Source organism: Papio anubis, chromosome 5, assembly GCF_008728515.1.
Source record: "Papio anubis isolate 15944 chromosome 5, Panubis1.0, whole genome shotgun sequence".
Taxonomy (NCBI): Eukaryota; Metazoa; Chordata; class Mammalia; order Primates; family Cercopithecidae; genus Papio; species Papio anubis.
In genome coordinates, this window is record NC_044980.1 from 170,655,898 (window position 1) to 170,671,489 (window position 15,592).

Below are 15,592 nucleotides of genomic sequence, written 5' to 3' on the forward strand. Positions count from 1 at the left end.
GTGGCACTATCTCGGTTCACTGCAACCTCTGCCTCCTGGGTTTAAGCGATTCTCGTGCCTCAACCTCCCAAGTAGCTGGGACTACAGGCATGTGCCACCACGCCCGACTAATTTTTGTATTTTTAGTAGAGACGAGGTTTCACCACGTTGCCCAGGCTGGTCTTGAACTCCTGACCTCAAGTGATCTGCCACCTCGGCCTCCCAAAGTGCTGGGCTACAGGTGTGAGCCACTGCACCCAGCCTCCTTCCAGACTTTGTGCCATGGAGCTGTGGGGGCCAGGACCATTGGCCCCTAAGGGTTCACTGAAAAATCACTGACACAAGGCAGACGATTATTAGAAGTAAAGGGAATCTCAGTAGGTTTGGGTCTGCACCGTGCATACTGGACTTTCCATTCATTCAGAACAACTTACTGAGCCTCTTTATGTGCCCAACACTGTGCTGGGCATCGGGGAAGCCATGGTGAGCTAGAGAGAGAGTCCTGGTCTCCCAAGCTTCCGCCCGGGAAAGTGCCAGCCGGGAGAGCAATATAGAAAGGGAACCTAGGAAGGGATATGGGAAAAGGGCTCCCTACGGGATTTGTTGGATGTGACAGGGCAGAGGAGGAGGGTACTGGGAAGACCTAGGGGTGAAGAGGGAACGAGGGCAGGGCCTGCTGGGACAGCCACCCTTAGTGCTTACTGCAGCCTTCTTCATAGTTGAACCTTCCCATCCTACAGTGCAGGAAGCTGCAGGAGGTGCCTGGTGGAGAGTCTGCTCAGAAATCATTTGAACAAACGACTTTTATGGACTTTTGTTCATCCCCCGAAGCTCCTGGGGCACCGCCGCAGGATTTTAAATTGGGGAGTAGCATGGTAGCTTCGTGTTTTTGGAAGAGCATTTAGGCTCTAGCAGGGGAACCAGAGGGTGGGCAGGATGCCTGGGGAAGGGGGAGAAGAATGAGAGCAGCGAGGGAGCTGCAAGGGTGGCCTGGCCCAGGATGGTGGCCGTGAGGCTGCGCTCAGGGAGTTGGCAAGAGCGATATACAGGACATGACAGGACTTTGAGATACGGGGTGTGGCAGTGGAACAGGAGGATGGCTCAGGCAGACAGAATTTCTGAGATAGCCCCCCAGAGATGCCCTGCCCAGAACCTGTGAGTATGAGGAGCTGTCACTCCTGCATGTCTCGTTATTTGGCACAGTTGACTCAGACGGGGAGACAATCCAGGATTATCCGGGTTAGCCCAGTGTAATCCCTTGAGGCCTTAAAGCAGAAAGCTTTCTCTGACTGGCGGCGGAGGGGCAGTGGCGGAGATCCCAGGAGCAAGCAGGATCTGAACGCTGCTCCCGGCTGTGAGGATGGGGGGACCACGAGTGAGGACCAAAAAGCAACCACAGGAGCTGAGAGTGACTGGCTGACAGGAGGCGGGACCCAGGTCCTACAGCCACCGGGAACTGAACCCTTCCAGCAAGAGGAGTGAGCCTGGAGGGGGATTCCAAGCACCAGATGAGATCACAGTGGATGGAGACTTTGATGTGAGACTTCAGCCCAAGCCCTGCCCTCCAGGACTTCTGACGTACAGACCCGTGAGATCATAGCTGGGTGTCTTTCTCAGCCACTGAGGGGTCAGTTGTTACAGCAGCAATGGGGAGCGCATACACCAGATTTCTGGACACATTCACTGCAGTGAAAACCAACATAGAGACCTGGTGTGGTGGCTCATGCCTGTAATCCCAGCACCCTGGGAGGCCGAGGCAGATGGATCACTTGAGGCCAGAAGTTCAAGACCAGCCTGGCCAACATGGTGAAACGCTGTCTCTACCAAAAATACAAAAATTAGCTGGGCGTGGTAGTGGGCATCTGTAATTCCAGCTACTCAGGAGGCTGAGGCAGGAGAATCACTTGAACCCAGGAAGCAGAGGTTGCAGTGAGCCAAGATTGCCCCACTGCACTCCAGCCTGGGCAACAGAGTGACACTCCATCTCAAAAAAAAAAAAAGAGAAAGAAAAAAAGGAAGGAAGGAAGGAGAAAGAAAAAGAAGAAAGAAAAGAAAAGAAAACCAACGTAGAGGGCGAGGCAGGGCAGGCTGGGAAAGAAAAAAAAGAGGAGAGGAGAGGAGGAAAGAAGGAAAAAGAAAAAGGAAGGGAGGGAGGGAGGGAGGGAGGGAAAAGAAAAGAGAAGGAAGGGAGGGAAAAGAAAAGAAAAGGAAGGAAGGGGGAGAAAAGAAAAGAAAAGAAAAGCGATGTAGAGGGCGAGGCAGGGCAGGCGGGCAGAGGAAAGAGGTCCCGGGGACTCGGGATGGATAATAAGGGTCCCCACCTCATCAGGCTGTTGGGAGAGCCAAGTGCATGTACAGGACGTGCGGCCGCAGCGGGGACTGGGAGACCTACGGTGGCAACGGGAATGGAGATCTGTGCGTTGTGGCACAAAGGCCTCCACCTGCCACGGAGGTGTGACGGGCGGGCGGGGAAAGCAGGGGGCATTGCGCTGCCTGAGCCACCGTGCGCGGCCCCGCCGCCCGGAAGCGCGCTGTGGCCTCCTCTCCGTCGCCTGTACCGCCACCTCGTGGAGCAGTGTGGAATCGCCAGCAGTCAGTCGGCGGGCTTTGGTTCTGGGAGTCTTCTCCTCTCGTGTCCTCCTTCTTCTGACCGTGCTCCACTGACATCCGGCCTCTTGCTTTGCAGGAGGCAGGGAGGTCATGCTCCTGCCCTAGAAAGTGAGAACTGGAAGGTCTTTAGAGGCCGTTGATTCACCCTCCCCTGTCAACAGAGTGGAATGAGGCTGGGCCCAGAGCAAATCAGGTTCCAAGGTGGGAGGAAAACCCAGGCAGCCCTCCCTCATTCGTTCCTTGGCACCTGCTCAGCCTCTGGCTTCCAGTTGGCCGTGGAGAGGAGGGAAGGCAGGGAGCAGTGCGCCTCCTGCTTCTGACCTGTGCTCCTTCTCCAGGAACAGACACCTGGCGCTGCTGGCCTTCCTTTTCTCGTGAGATAAGGAGGCATCTGTTTTTCTCTTTCTTTGTGAAAGAGAGGAGAGCAGCCAGGCCAGAATGGGGGCTGAGGGGGAGGGTGGAGAACTGGGCTGAGGGTGTCTGGGGCTTCCTAGGCAAAGGGCTTGGGTGTCAGTCCCGTTGATTTAGATCAGGGTCAGAAGATGTTCTCTGTAAAGGGCCAGACAGTAAACATTTTAGGCTCTGTGAACTATACAGTCTCTATTGTAACTACTCAGCCCTGCTGTTATAGTAGGAAAGCACCCAGAAACAATATGTAATCAAATGGGGTGGCTATGTACCAATAAAACTTTATTTATAAAAAACAAGGGGGCTGGGCGCGGTGGCTCACACCTGTAATCCCAACACTTTGGGAGGCTGAGGCCGGCAGATCATGAGGTCAAGAGTTCGAGACCAGCCTGGCCAATATGGTGGAACCCTGTCTCTACTAAAAATACAAAAAAATTAGCCAAGCGTGGTGGCGGGTGCCTGTAATTCCAGCTACTCGGGGGGCTGAGGCAGGAGAATCACTTGAACCCGGGAGGTGGAGGCTGCAGTAAGCTGAGATCGCGCCACTGCACATCAGACTGGGTGACAGTGCCAGACTCTGTCTCAAAACAAACAAATAAACAAACAAACCGAAAACATGGCTCCGCTGGCCGTAGTTCGCTGACCTCTGATTTGGATGTTGGTGGCGGCGTCTACCGGTTTTTCCAATCAGATGCTTCAGCTGAGGCTGGGGGCCGTGGCTCATGCCTGGAATCCCAGTGTTTTGGAAGGCCGAGGTGGGAGGATCACTTGAGCCCAGAAGTTTATCAGCAGCCTGGCAACAAACGAGACTTCTGTCTCAACAACAAAGTTAAAGAAAGAAAAAATGATGCCCCAGGGTCGCGCCGGGCTGGGCTGGGGGCGCGCCCTCTGCGAGCAGGATGTCCGGCCTGCGGGCACTGCTGGGGCTCAGGCTGCTGGTTGCGGGCTTGCACCTGCTGCGATCAAAAGCCAGACCAGCGCCTGCCGCTCGGGACCCAGCTGGTGGGGACCACAGCGGTGAACTTGGGTGGCCGCTGGGACTCAGCGGTCATGGAGAGCCTAGCGGTGAAGTACCTGAGCCAGGAGGAAGCCCAGGCTGTGGACCAAGAGCTGTTTAACCAGTACCAGTTCAACGTGGACCAACTTATGGAGCTGGCCAGGCTGAGCTGTGCCACAGCCATTGCCACGGCATACCCCCCACGTCCATGTTCAGGAGCCCTCTACTGTCCTGGTCATCTGTGGCCTGGGGAATAATGGAGGAGATGGTCTGATCTGTGCTGGACACCTCAAACTCTTTGGCTACCAGCCAAGCATCTATTACCCCAAAAGGCCTAACAAGCTCCTCTTCATTGCGTTGGTGACCCAGTGTCAGAAAATGGACATCCCTTTCCTTGGGGAAATGCACTCAGAGCCCGTGATGATTGAGCTGTATGAGCTGGTGGTGGATGCCGCCTGTGGCTTCAGCTTCAAGGGTGATGTTCGGGAACCGTTCCACGGCATCCTGAGTGTCCTGAAGGGACTTACTGCGCCCATTGCCAGCATCAACATTCCCTCAGGATGGGATGTGGAGAAGGGGACTCTGCAGGGATCCAGCCAGACGTGCTCATCTACCTCACAGCACCCAAAAATCTGCAACCCATGTTACCAGAATCCACCAGGGGTCGTTTTGTGCCACCTGCTCTGGAAAAGAAGTAACAGCTGAACCTGCCCCCTGCCCTGATACTGAGTGTGTCTATGGTCTGCAGTGAGGGAAGGTGGGTGGGTATTCTTCCCAATAAAGACTTAGAATCCCCCCCTCAAAAAAAGAAAGAAAGAAAGAGAAAGAAGAAAGAAGGAAAGGAAAGGGAAGAGAAAGAAAGAAGGAAGAAAAGAAAAGCATCGTGCCATTGCACCCCAGCCTGGGTGAGAGAGCAAGACTCCATCTCAAAAAAAAAAAAAAAGAAAAAGAAAAAGAAAAGAATTTAAAAAGAAGCAACCAATGGGATCCACTTCCAACATTGCATTCTGCAAATATTCTGTATGAATACACAATACTATGCTTCCCCTTTTTTTCCACCTATTTCTTAGTAAATGTCCATCCTCTCTTCACAGAAATAGTAGCATACTATGCACAGCATTCTGCATTTTGCTTTTTAACATTTTTAAAAAATAATTTCAGTTTGTATTTTGGATTCAGGGAAGGCGTGTGCAGGTTTGTTACCTGGGTCTATTCTGGGTATAATGCGTGATGCTGAGGTTTGGGGTAGAATTTTTCCCATTGCCCGGGTACTCAGTGTAGTACCCAACAGTTAGTTTTTTACTACACGCCCCCTTCCTCTCCTCTCATGTTGGTAGGCTGGTCTTGAACTCCTGACCTCAGGTAATCCACCTGTCTCAGCCTCCCAAAATGCTGGGATTACAGGCATGAGCCAGGGCGCCCGGCCTGGCTCCTACTTCTAAGCGAGAATATGCAGTGTTTGGTTTTCTGTTCCTGTGTTAATTGGCTTAGGATGACGGCCTCCAGCTGCATCCATGTTGCTGCAAAGGACATTATTTTGGGTTTTCTGGCTGCACAGTGTTCTGTGGTGAATATGTGCCACATTAAAAAATTATTTTTAGTTATTAAATGTTTTATATCTTTATTTTTTTTCTCTTTTTCTCCACCTCAAGTTGAACTTCATCATCTTTATCCAATCCACCACTGATGGACACCTAGGTTGATTCTGTATCTTTGCTATTGTGAACACTGCTGTGATATACATGTGCATGTGTCTTTTTGGTAGAAAAATCTATTTTATGTTGAATATATATCTACTAATGGGAGTACTGGGTTAAATGGTAGCTCTGGAGTTTGTTTGTCTGTTGTTTTTATTTTTGGAGACAGAGTTTAGCTTTTGTCGCCCAGGCTGGAGTGCAATGGCACTATCTCAGTTCACCTCGATCTCCACCTCCCGGGTTCAAGTGATTCTCCTGCCTCAGCCTCCCAAGTTGCTGGGATTACAGGCATGTGCCACTACGCCCAGCTAATTTTGTTTTTTGTTTTGTTTTGTTTTGTTTTGTTTTTTTGGGATGGAGTCTTGCTCTGTCGCCCAGGCTGGAGTGCAGTGGCACCATCTTGGCTCACTGCAAGCTCCGCCTCCCGAGTTCATGCCATTCTCCTGCCTCAGCCTCCTGAGTAGCTAGGACTACAGGCACCTGCCACCATACCTGGCTAATTTTTGTATTTTTAGTGGAGACAGGGTTTCACCCTATTGTCCAGGCTGGTCTTGAACTCCTGACCTCAGGTGATCCGCCTGTCTCAGCCTCCCAAAGTGCTGGGATTACAGGCGTGAGTCACCGCATTCGGCCTGTATTTCCATTTCTAAAAGGCTAAGTAGAAAGTGGGGAGCCAGGGGAAAGAAGAGAAAGAAAAAATTAAACCACCTTCTAGAAAAATGGAGGTACTCAGTTACATTTCCTCACTGACAACTTCCATTCCATTTCTGTGGGATCTGGGCACCATATTCATTCTGGCTACTTCTTGCTGAAAGGGATCATAGCCATTGGGCATCGGAATGGACCTGATGTATTTGGAGATGTAAATATTCATGAGTACCTGGGCTTACAGATGATGTTTGTCGGAGCAATATGGTGCGAGGTCTCGAGAGCCTCTGAGAGAGTGCCTGTCTTGCATTCCTATACAGAGGGTGCAACAGCAGTGGACCCTACAACAGAGGGATATGCCTGTCCCTGCGATCAGGGCCAATGTTACACGCAGCTTTGCCACCAGGATGGTTCTGACCTGGACCAGGATGCTAACTGCTGCTCTAGCAAACACCTTTGATTTGTTGGTGCATGTTCCACGTGGCTATCTGAGGCACTTCCTGAACTCTTAATTATCATGCAGGTTCGCCACTGCCAATTGTAACTGGATATGGTGACAGGTTGGTTGGGTATATATATTTGACAGGCTCCAAAAAGAGCTATGAATCCTCATGAAAGTGTCCCGTTTTTGAGAAAGGATCAGCTTAAATAGCTGTGTCTCATCCAGAAGGTGGCATTGGAGATGGGCTAGGCCTCTGCATGTAATGAAGGCAAACAGATTTTTAATAAGAAGTGTTTCCATGGAAACAGAAGAAAAACAAAGGTTAATGTTGGGCAGTTTGTCCAGATGTTAGGCTCAAGGCATCCTTAATTACAGAGGAGGAAGGCAGTGGCAGTCTGACACGTTTTTCTCACCTGTATTGCAAGGAATAACATAGTGGCAATTTCACTGAGTCCAACTCAGAAAAATGGAAGAAAAATTTAAAGGCATTAATTTGGGATTGTAGCCTGGAAAGAATTCAGGATTTAGTCCAAATTGCAGAAAATAAGAAAAGCTGAAAAACAGTAGGCAAGACTAGAATCTAACAACAGGTATACTATAGTTTTCTCTGAAACATGATTTTTCTCTCTCCAGTTCCCGTTTTTACTAAAGACGAATCATAGTAGGACAAATTTATTTGAAAAATAAGTTTTAGTCTTATAATACTTGGCCTGAGTATTTGCATAAAGTATAGCAAGAATTATTATTCATCATCTTGGCTTTTTAAAAAATCGGCTTTACTGGAACTTTGTTTTATAAGGAATCTCAGATGAAGACTTTTTAAAGTCTTGAACCCAGCCATGAATTTACCTGTGCCTGCAAATGCTATAGGAATTGGGTGAATTCCCCTCCTCAGGGTCCCAAGATAACGTGGGGTTCCTGGACCTGTCAGAAAGTGACACTCTTGGCCAGGTGCAGTGGCTCACGCCTGTAATCCCAGCACTTTGGGAAGCCAAGGCAGGTGGATCACGAGGTCAGAAGTTCAACACCAGCCTGGCCAACATGGTGAAACCCCGTCTCTACTGAAAATACAAAAATTGGCCGGGCGCGGTGGCTCAAGCCTGTAATCCCAGCACTTTGGGAGGCCGAGATGGGCGGATCACGAGGTCAGGAGATCGAGACCATCCTGGCTAACACGGTGAAACCCCGTCTCTACTAAGAAATACAAAAACTAGCCGGGCGAGGTGGCGGGCACCTGTAGTCCCAGCTACTCGGGAGGCTGAGGCCGGAGAATGGCGTGAACCCGGGAGGCGGAGCTTGCAGTGAGCTGAGATCCGGCCACTGCACTCCAGCCTGGGCGGCAGAGCCAGACTCCGTCTCAAAAAAAAAAAAAAAAAAAGAAAATACAAAAATTAGCCAGGCATGGTGGCGAGCGCCTGTAGTCCCAGCTACTTGGGAGGCTGAGGGAGGAGAATCGCTTGAACTCGGGAGGCGGAGGTTGTGGTGAGCCAAGATTATGTCACTGCACTCCAGCCTGGGCGACAGAGCGAGATTCCATTGCCAAAAAAAAAAAAAGGGATACTCTTTACTCACCATGGGTCAGGAGATGCTGTACAGGGACCATGTTGCCAAGGTATGAGACCAGCTTTTCCAAGGGGCTTTATGGGCTCTGTAAATCAACTTTCATTCCTTAGAGCAGTCTGTTTACACCTGAAAGCAGCCATTCCAGTCAAAGCCTTGGTAAAGTGTCTCTAGTGGTGTCCTGTTACAAAAGAAAACAGATTTGAGCCAGGCACAGTGGCTCACGCCTGTAATCCCAGCACTTTGAGAGGCCAAGGTGGACGGATCACTTGAGGCCAGGAGTTCAAGACCAGCCTGTCCAACATGGTGAAACCCTGTCTCTACTAAAAATACAAAAATTAGCAGGCATGGTGGAGCACGCGTGTAATCTCAACTACTTGGGAGGCTGAGGCAGGAGAATTGCTTGAACCTGGGAGGCAGAGGTTGCAGTGAGCCAAGATGGTACTGCTGCGCTCCAGCTAGGGCAACAGAGTGAGACTCCATCTCAAAAACAAAGACAGAACAGATTTGTATTGACCTTATGCAAATAACTATATGGCCATAAATTAAGCATACTTACAAATACTAACACCTAGCCAACCCCATGTTGGTCTTGAACTTGTGAACTCAGGTGATCTACCCACCTCAGCCTCCCAAATGCTGGGATTATAGGCGTGAGTCACTACACCCAGCCTAGGTTTAAGCACTTGATATTACAAAATAGAATCCCAGGTCATTATAAGTAAAAGGGAAAAATCTTTAATCATTGACAGAGGGAATACTCAGCTTTCCGAATGGGACCCCATAAAGACAGCATGAGGCCAGCTGAATCTGTCTCTTTCTCTTCCCCCCACTTTTTTTTTGTCATTTATTCAAAAGGCAAACAAAAATCTTTCATCATCATTATTATTATTATTATTATTATTTTTGAGACAGAATCTCACTCTGTCACCCAGGCTGGCATGCAGTCGCACGATCTTGGCTCACTGCAGTCTCCATCTCCCGGGTTCAAGTGATTTTCCTGCCTCAGCTTCCCAAGTAGCTGGGATTACAAGTGTGCGCCATTACACCTGGCAAATTTTTGTATTTTTATTCGAGACAGGGTTTTTTTTATGTTGGCCAAGCTGGTCTTGAACTTCTGGCCTCAAGTGATCCACCCACTTTGGCCTCCCAAAGTGCTGGGATTACAGGCGTGAGCCACCATATCCAACCAAAAATCTTTTATTAACTTTTAATATTACATTAAAATCTTGTTCAAAAGAGAAAGTCAAATTTCACCTTTGCATTAGTGTACTATTAATGTTAAACCTGATTTTTTTTTTTTTTTTTTTTGAGACAAAGACTCGCTCTGTCGCCCAGGCTGGAGTACAGTGGCGCGATCTCGGCTCACTGCAAGCTCCGCCTCCCAGGTTCACGCCATTCTCCTGCCTCAATCTCCCGAGTAGCTGGGACTACAGGCACCCACCACCACTCCCAGCTATTTTTTAAAATATTTTTAGTAGAGATGGGGTTTCACCATGTTAGCCGGGATGGCCTCGATCTCCCGACCTCATGATCCGCCCGCCTCAACCTCCGGAAGTGCTGGGATTACAGGCATGAGCTACCACGCCCGGCCCTATAAGCCTGATTCTTAATAAAACCTTATAGACAAATCTATCCAATCCTAATTAGTTTGACCAGAATGTAACATTTCCATAAACCTTTTTATAGCCCTTTACAAGTTTCTGTTAAACAGCAGCTCAATTCTCTAAGAAAACCTTGTTATTCAGACACATGGGCCCAGATTTTGGCCCTGCATCAATATACTTTTTTTTTTTTTTTTTTTGGAGACAAGAGTCTTGCTCTGTTACCCAGGCTGGAGTGCAATGGTGCAATCTTGTCTCACTGCAACCTCTGCCTCTTGGGTTCAAGTGATTTTCCTGCCTCAGCCTCCCAAGTAGCTAGGATTACAGGCACCCGCCACCATACCATTTTTAGTAGAGACGGCGTTTCATTCTGTTGGCCAGGCTGGTTTTGAACCCTGACCTCAAGTGATCTGCCTACCTCAGCCTCCCAAAGTGCTGGGATTACAGTCATGAGCCACCATATCTGGCCAATGTACTTTTATTTCAGTATTCAACCCACAGAAAGACAAAATAATCCCCTCAAAATCTTAGCCAACTTGCTCAAACCCACAGCATTTTCTTTACAAGATCAACCCTTCAGAAATCCTTTACGACTTGTCTAAATCTTCAATTTTGTCCCATTACTCTTTTAGATTAGACAAGCCTTAAAAACCCTCTGAATCAGACAAAATTATATTCCCTTGAACAAAAAATGTATTTTCATATCTTATAATATTTTACCAAAAAAAATTCTACTTTCCTTATGCACCTTGTGTGTAAAACCGGTTTCTCTGGTCGTCTCAAGTACCTGTTACAATGTGACCTCTCAGCAGCTTGTACTTTTCGATGAACATCCTGGTAAGTAGCAGTGTTAACCATGTATCAGATTGTAAGGCTCAGGACAACGACAGAGCTGCAGATAACATATGCCTCTTCCCAGTCTGGCCAGGGGACCTGGTTAACGTCACATGCCTAGCCCATACCTAGACACTAATGGCTATGAAAAAGACAAGTCGGCCGGGCGCGGTGGCTCAAGCCTGTAATCCCAGCACTTTGGGAGGCCGAGACGGGCGGATCACGAGGTCAGGAGATCGAGACCATCCTGGCTAACACGGTGAAACCCCGTCTCTATTAAGAAATACAAAAAACTAGCCGGGCGAGGTGGCGGGCGCCTGTAGTCCCAGCTACTCGGGAGGCTGAGGCCGGAGAATGGCGTGAACCCGGGAGGCAGAGCTTGCAGTGAGCTGAGATCCGGCCACTGCACTCCAGCCTGGGCGACAGAGCGAGACCCCGTCTAAAAAAAAAAAAAAAAAAAAAAAAAGAAAAAGACAAGTCAAATAATTATTAAAAGTCATAGAAGCAGTTTATGGCCTTAAAGCATCTAGCAGATAGTATCTGGCCTGCCTAATTTAGACCAAATGTATACATTTATTTTTTATTTGTATTGTTTTTGAGACAAAGTTTCACTCTTGTTGCCCAGGCTGGAGTGCAATGGTATGATCTCGGCTCACCGCAACCTCTGCCTCCCGGGTTCAAGTGATTCTTCTGCCTCAGCCTCTGGAGTAGATGGGATTACAGGCATGCACCACCATGCCTGGCTAATTTTGTGTTTTTAGTAGAGATGGGGTTTCTCCATGTTGGTCAGACTGGTCTCGAACTCCTGACCTCAGATGATCCCCCTGCCTCGGCCTCCCAAAGTGCTGGGATTACAGGCATGAGCCACTGTGTCCGGCTTTTTTTTTTTCTTTTTCTTTTTCTTTTTTTTTTGAGACAGTTTTGCTCTGTCACCTAGGCTGGAGTGCAGTGGCGCGATCTCGGTTCACTGCAACTTCCACCTCGCGGGTTCAAGTTATTCTTCTGGCTTAGCCTCCTGAGTAGCTGCGATTACAGGCATGTGCCACCACGTCTGGCTAATTTTTATATTTTTAGTAGAGACGGGGTTTCACTATGTTAGTCAGGCTGGTCTCGAACTCCTGACCTCAGGTGATCCGCCCGCCTTGCCCTCCCAAAGTGCTGGGATTACATGCATGAGCCATTGTGCCTGGCCCAAATGTATAAATTCTGAGGATGTTTTATTTTACTTTATCAAGAATCTTTAAACACATGACCTAAAAGGCATTAATGTTTCTTTTTTTTTTTTGAGATGGAGTCTCTGTAGCCCAGGGTGGAGTGCAGTGGTGCGATCTTGGCTCACTTCTTTTTTTTTTTTTTAAATGAAAGGCCTCACATATTTATTACTGAACCCAGCCAACCAACGCATTCATAATAGATTCAGAGAGGAAAATACGTCAAACTCTCCAGAGAGTGGTGACATTTTCAGTTTGATACGGTAATGTGATCGTGACCTTCAGACAGCACAAATATATGTGCCATCTTATAGACCCAGCTTGGTTCTTCTCCAGTGTCTCCTTTTGGAGTTGTACCTTATTTTATTTCCAGTTTTCATCCGAATCCACTGGGGAATGGGATGATTTTGCTTTTGTTTCTTGGCCAGGAATCGCTTAATCCTGAAAGTCTTGTGAGAAGACATGGCGACAAGTGGAGGCAAGAGCTCTTGGCTCACTTCTAGCTCTGCCTCCCGGGTTCAAGTGACTCTCCTGCCTCAGCCCCCCGACTAACTAGGATTACAGGCACCTGCCATCACACCTGGCTAATTTTTGTATTTTCAGTAGAGATGGGGTTTCATCCTGTTGGCCAGGCTGGTCTCCAACTCCTGACCACAAGTGATCCACCCGCCTTGGCCTCCCAAAGTACTGGGATTACAGACATGAGCCACCGCGCCCAGCCTAAAGTTTCTATTTTTCTGACAACATATGGTTGATTTAAGCGATTATTATTATTATTATTACTATTTTTGAGATGGAGTTTCGCTCTATTGCCCACGCTGGAGTGCAGTGGCATGATCATGGCTCACTGCAACCTCCGCCTCCTGGGTTCAAGCAATTCTCCTCTCTCAGCCTCCCAAGTAGCTGGGATTACAGGTGCCTGCCACCACACCCAGCTAATTTTTGTATTTTTAGTAGAGACGGGGTTTCGCCATGTTGGCCAGGCTGGTCTTGAACTCCTGACCTCAGGTGATCCACCCGCCTCAGCCTCCCAAAGTGCTGGAATTACAGGCATGAGCCATCGCACCCAGCCTAGCTGTTTTATTCTTTTTCTTTTTCTTTTTTTTAGAGAAGGGATCTCACTATGTTGCCCAGGCTGGTCTTGAACTCCTGGGCTCAAGCAAGCCTCCCACCTTGGCCTCCCAAAGTGTTAAGATTACAAGCAGGAGCACAGCCTGTTTTCATTAAACAATATTAAATGTCTTATTTATCAAAAATTTCACAAAGATCATTCGGTTTGGATCAAAATTTTGCATTATAGTTTTATAACTCTTATGCAAAATTTTTACCGCTAATAATATCTGGCAGAGATAAACATGAAACCACTTGATCAAGGAATCCAAACAAAAATGTATGTTGACAGTTAAGACATTTCTAATATTATTTTGCCAACAATTTTAAAGCCAGTTTATTTATTAAAGACTTTACTTAATTTATGAGTACTCCTTAACTTTAAGCCAATTTGAAACCTTGTGGCCACAACACGTAACAAAATACCTGTACATACACATAAACACACACATACACACTCATTTAAAGCAGGTAGAAAACAAAATAGAGAAAGATACAGCCTGGCTGGCTTCCATACAGGAGCCAGGTTTTACAAGTGGGATGAGAGAAAGAAAGGAGGGGAAGGAAAAAAGATGAAGCAACCGAAAGAAAACCCTCCAGCCACTAAAGAGTGTGGGGTCGCTATCCACACTGTTCCTGTTTGTTGAAGAAGGGATCATGACCCATCCACAAAGTCACACATTCATACGTGCAAATAAACCGTACTTCCAAAGGAGTCCCAATCAAAGGGGCTAGGTGGGGTCTTGAATTTCCCTCTGCAGTTGCAAATGACTCCACGGACTGCTGAGTCACATCCAAGTAGAGCTCTCAGGGTGCCCCACATGCAGACAAATGCAGATACTCAAATGCTATCACTAACAGCTAAATCTGTTTTTTTGGTTGTTTTTTTTTTTTGAGATGGAGTTCTGCTCTTGTTGCCCAGGCTGGAGTGCAGTGGCATGATCTTGGCTCACTGCAACCTCCACCTCCCAGGTTCAAGCGATTCTCTGGCCTCAGCCTCCCAAGCAGCTGGAATCACAGGTGCCCACCACCATGCCTAGCTAATTTTTGTATTTTTAGTAGAGGCAGGGTTTTGCCATGTTGGCCAGGCTGGTCTCAACTCCTGACCTTAGGTGATCCGCCCAGCTTGGCCTCCTAAAGTGCTGGGATTACAGGTGTGAGCCACCGCGCCCCACCCAGCCAAATCTTAAGTAGAGCAGTGACACCCGAAAAAAAGGCAGTGGGCAGTCGGGTGCACTTCCGACCAAGTTACCCAGCTGGTAATGATGGTGGCTTCCCCTGCCCCCCACCCCAAAAAAAAGTAAACAAAGAAAGTTCACTTTCTTTGAACCAGAGAAGTATTGAAGGCAGCCAACGTTGTGCCAGGCAAAAGGGAGATTTCCCACAAACAAAGCATTTTTGGCAGCTTCTGAGAAGTTCCCTAACATCCCCGTCATGGGGTCTGCTAGCCACGAGCAGCTGATGCGCACAGGTGACCCTAGTCCTCACCAGTAATGAAAGCAGGTGGTCAAGCACAGGCCTACCCGGAGCACGCAGCACTTCCCAGTCCGGGCCACCAGAATTGCAACCCAACAGCAGGTGAGTTGCTTGCTGCATGCAGAGTTCAATTAGCAAAAGGGAGGTCTGATAGAAAGAAAGAAATTTATGGGCCAGGCGCGGTGGCTCACTCCTGTAATCCCAGCACTTTGGGAGGCTGAAGCAGATCACGAGGTCAGGAGATCGTGATCATCCTGGCTAACACGGTGAAACCCCGTCTCTACTAAAAAAACAAAAAATTAGCCGGGCGTGGTGGCGGGCGCCTGTAGTCCCAGCTATTTGGGAGCCTGAGGCAGGAGAATGGCGTGAACCCGGGAGGCAGAACTTGCAGTGAGCTGAGATCACGCCACTGCACTCCAGCGCGGGCAACAGAGTGAGACTCCGTCTCAAAAAAAAAAGAAAGACAGTAATTTATTATGAAGCTAGTTTAGGGGAAAAGGCACCACAAGCATCCTGCCTTTAAATGTGCCACTTGGCCTTTGGAGCAAAAAGCAGACACTTTTAAAAAGCAAGGGAGAAAGTGAGCAAGATGGGGGTCTCTGTGTTAACTTGGTGCCTTCCCTGCTGGGCCACTGGGCTGGTGACTGTTGACATCTTTGTGGGGAAGCTGGTGTCTCTCAGGCAGCCTGCTCTAGGGTGAGAGTTCCTTAGCCAGCATGCTTCAGTTTGCAAATCAACTGTTAACCCTTGGTTTGTTCTGTCTCGGAGCCCATAGTTAGATAAACTTTCCCTGGGGGGAGTCTGGTGAAGGGGAGGTAGAAGGCTGTATTTGTATTTCTAAAAGGCTAAGTAGGAAACGGGGAAGGGGAGAAGCAAGAAGAGAAGAGAGAGAAAAAAAATAATTAAATCATTCCCTTGATAAAGAGAGGTACTTAGTTACAACTGCACTCCAGCCAGCGTGACAGAGTGAGACTCTGTCTCTAAAAATTTTTTTTCAATGAAGTTTACAAATAAAA

At 48.2% G+C, this 15,592-nt stretch overlaps 2 pseudogenes; one reads left to right on the forward strand and one right to left on the reverse strand.

Moving 5' to 3' along the window:
- Nucleotides 1-3,517: 3,517 nt before the first annotated feature.
- On the forward strand, nt 3,518-4,841 carry LOC101007438 (annotated as a pseudogene).
- A 7,294-nt stretch (nt 4,842-12,135) lies between these two features.
- LOC108586558 lies at nt 12,136-12,580 on the reverse strand (annotated as a pseudogene).
- Between the last annotated feature and the right edge of the window lie 3,012 nt (nt 12,581-15,592).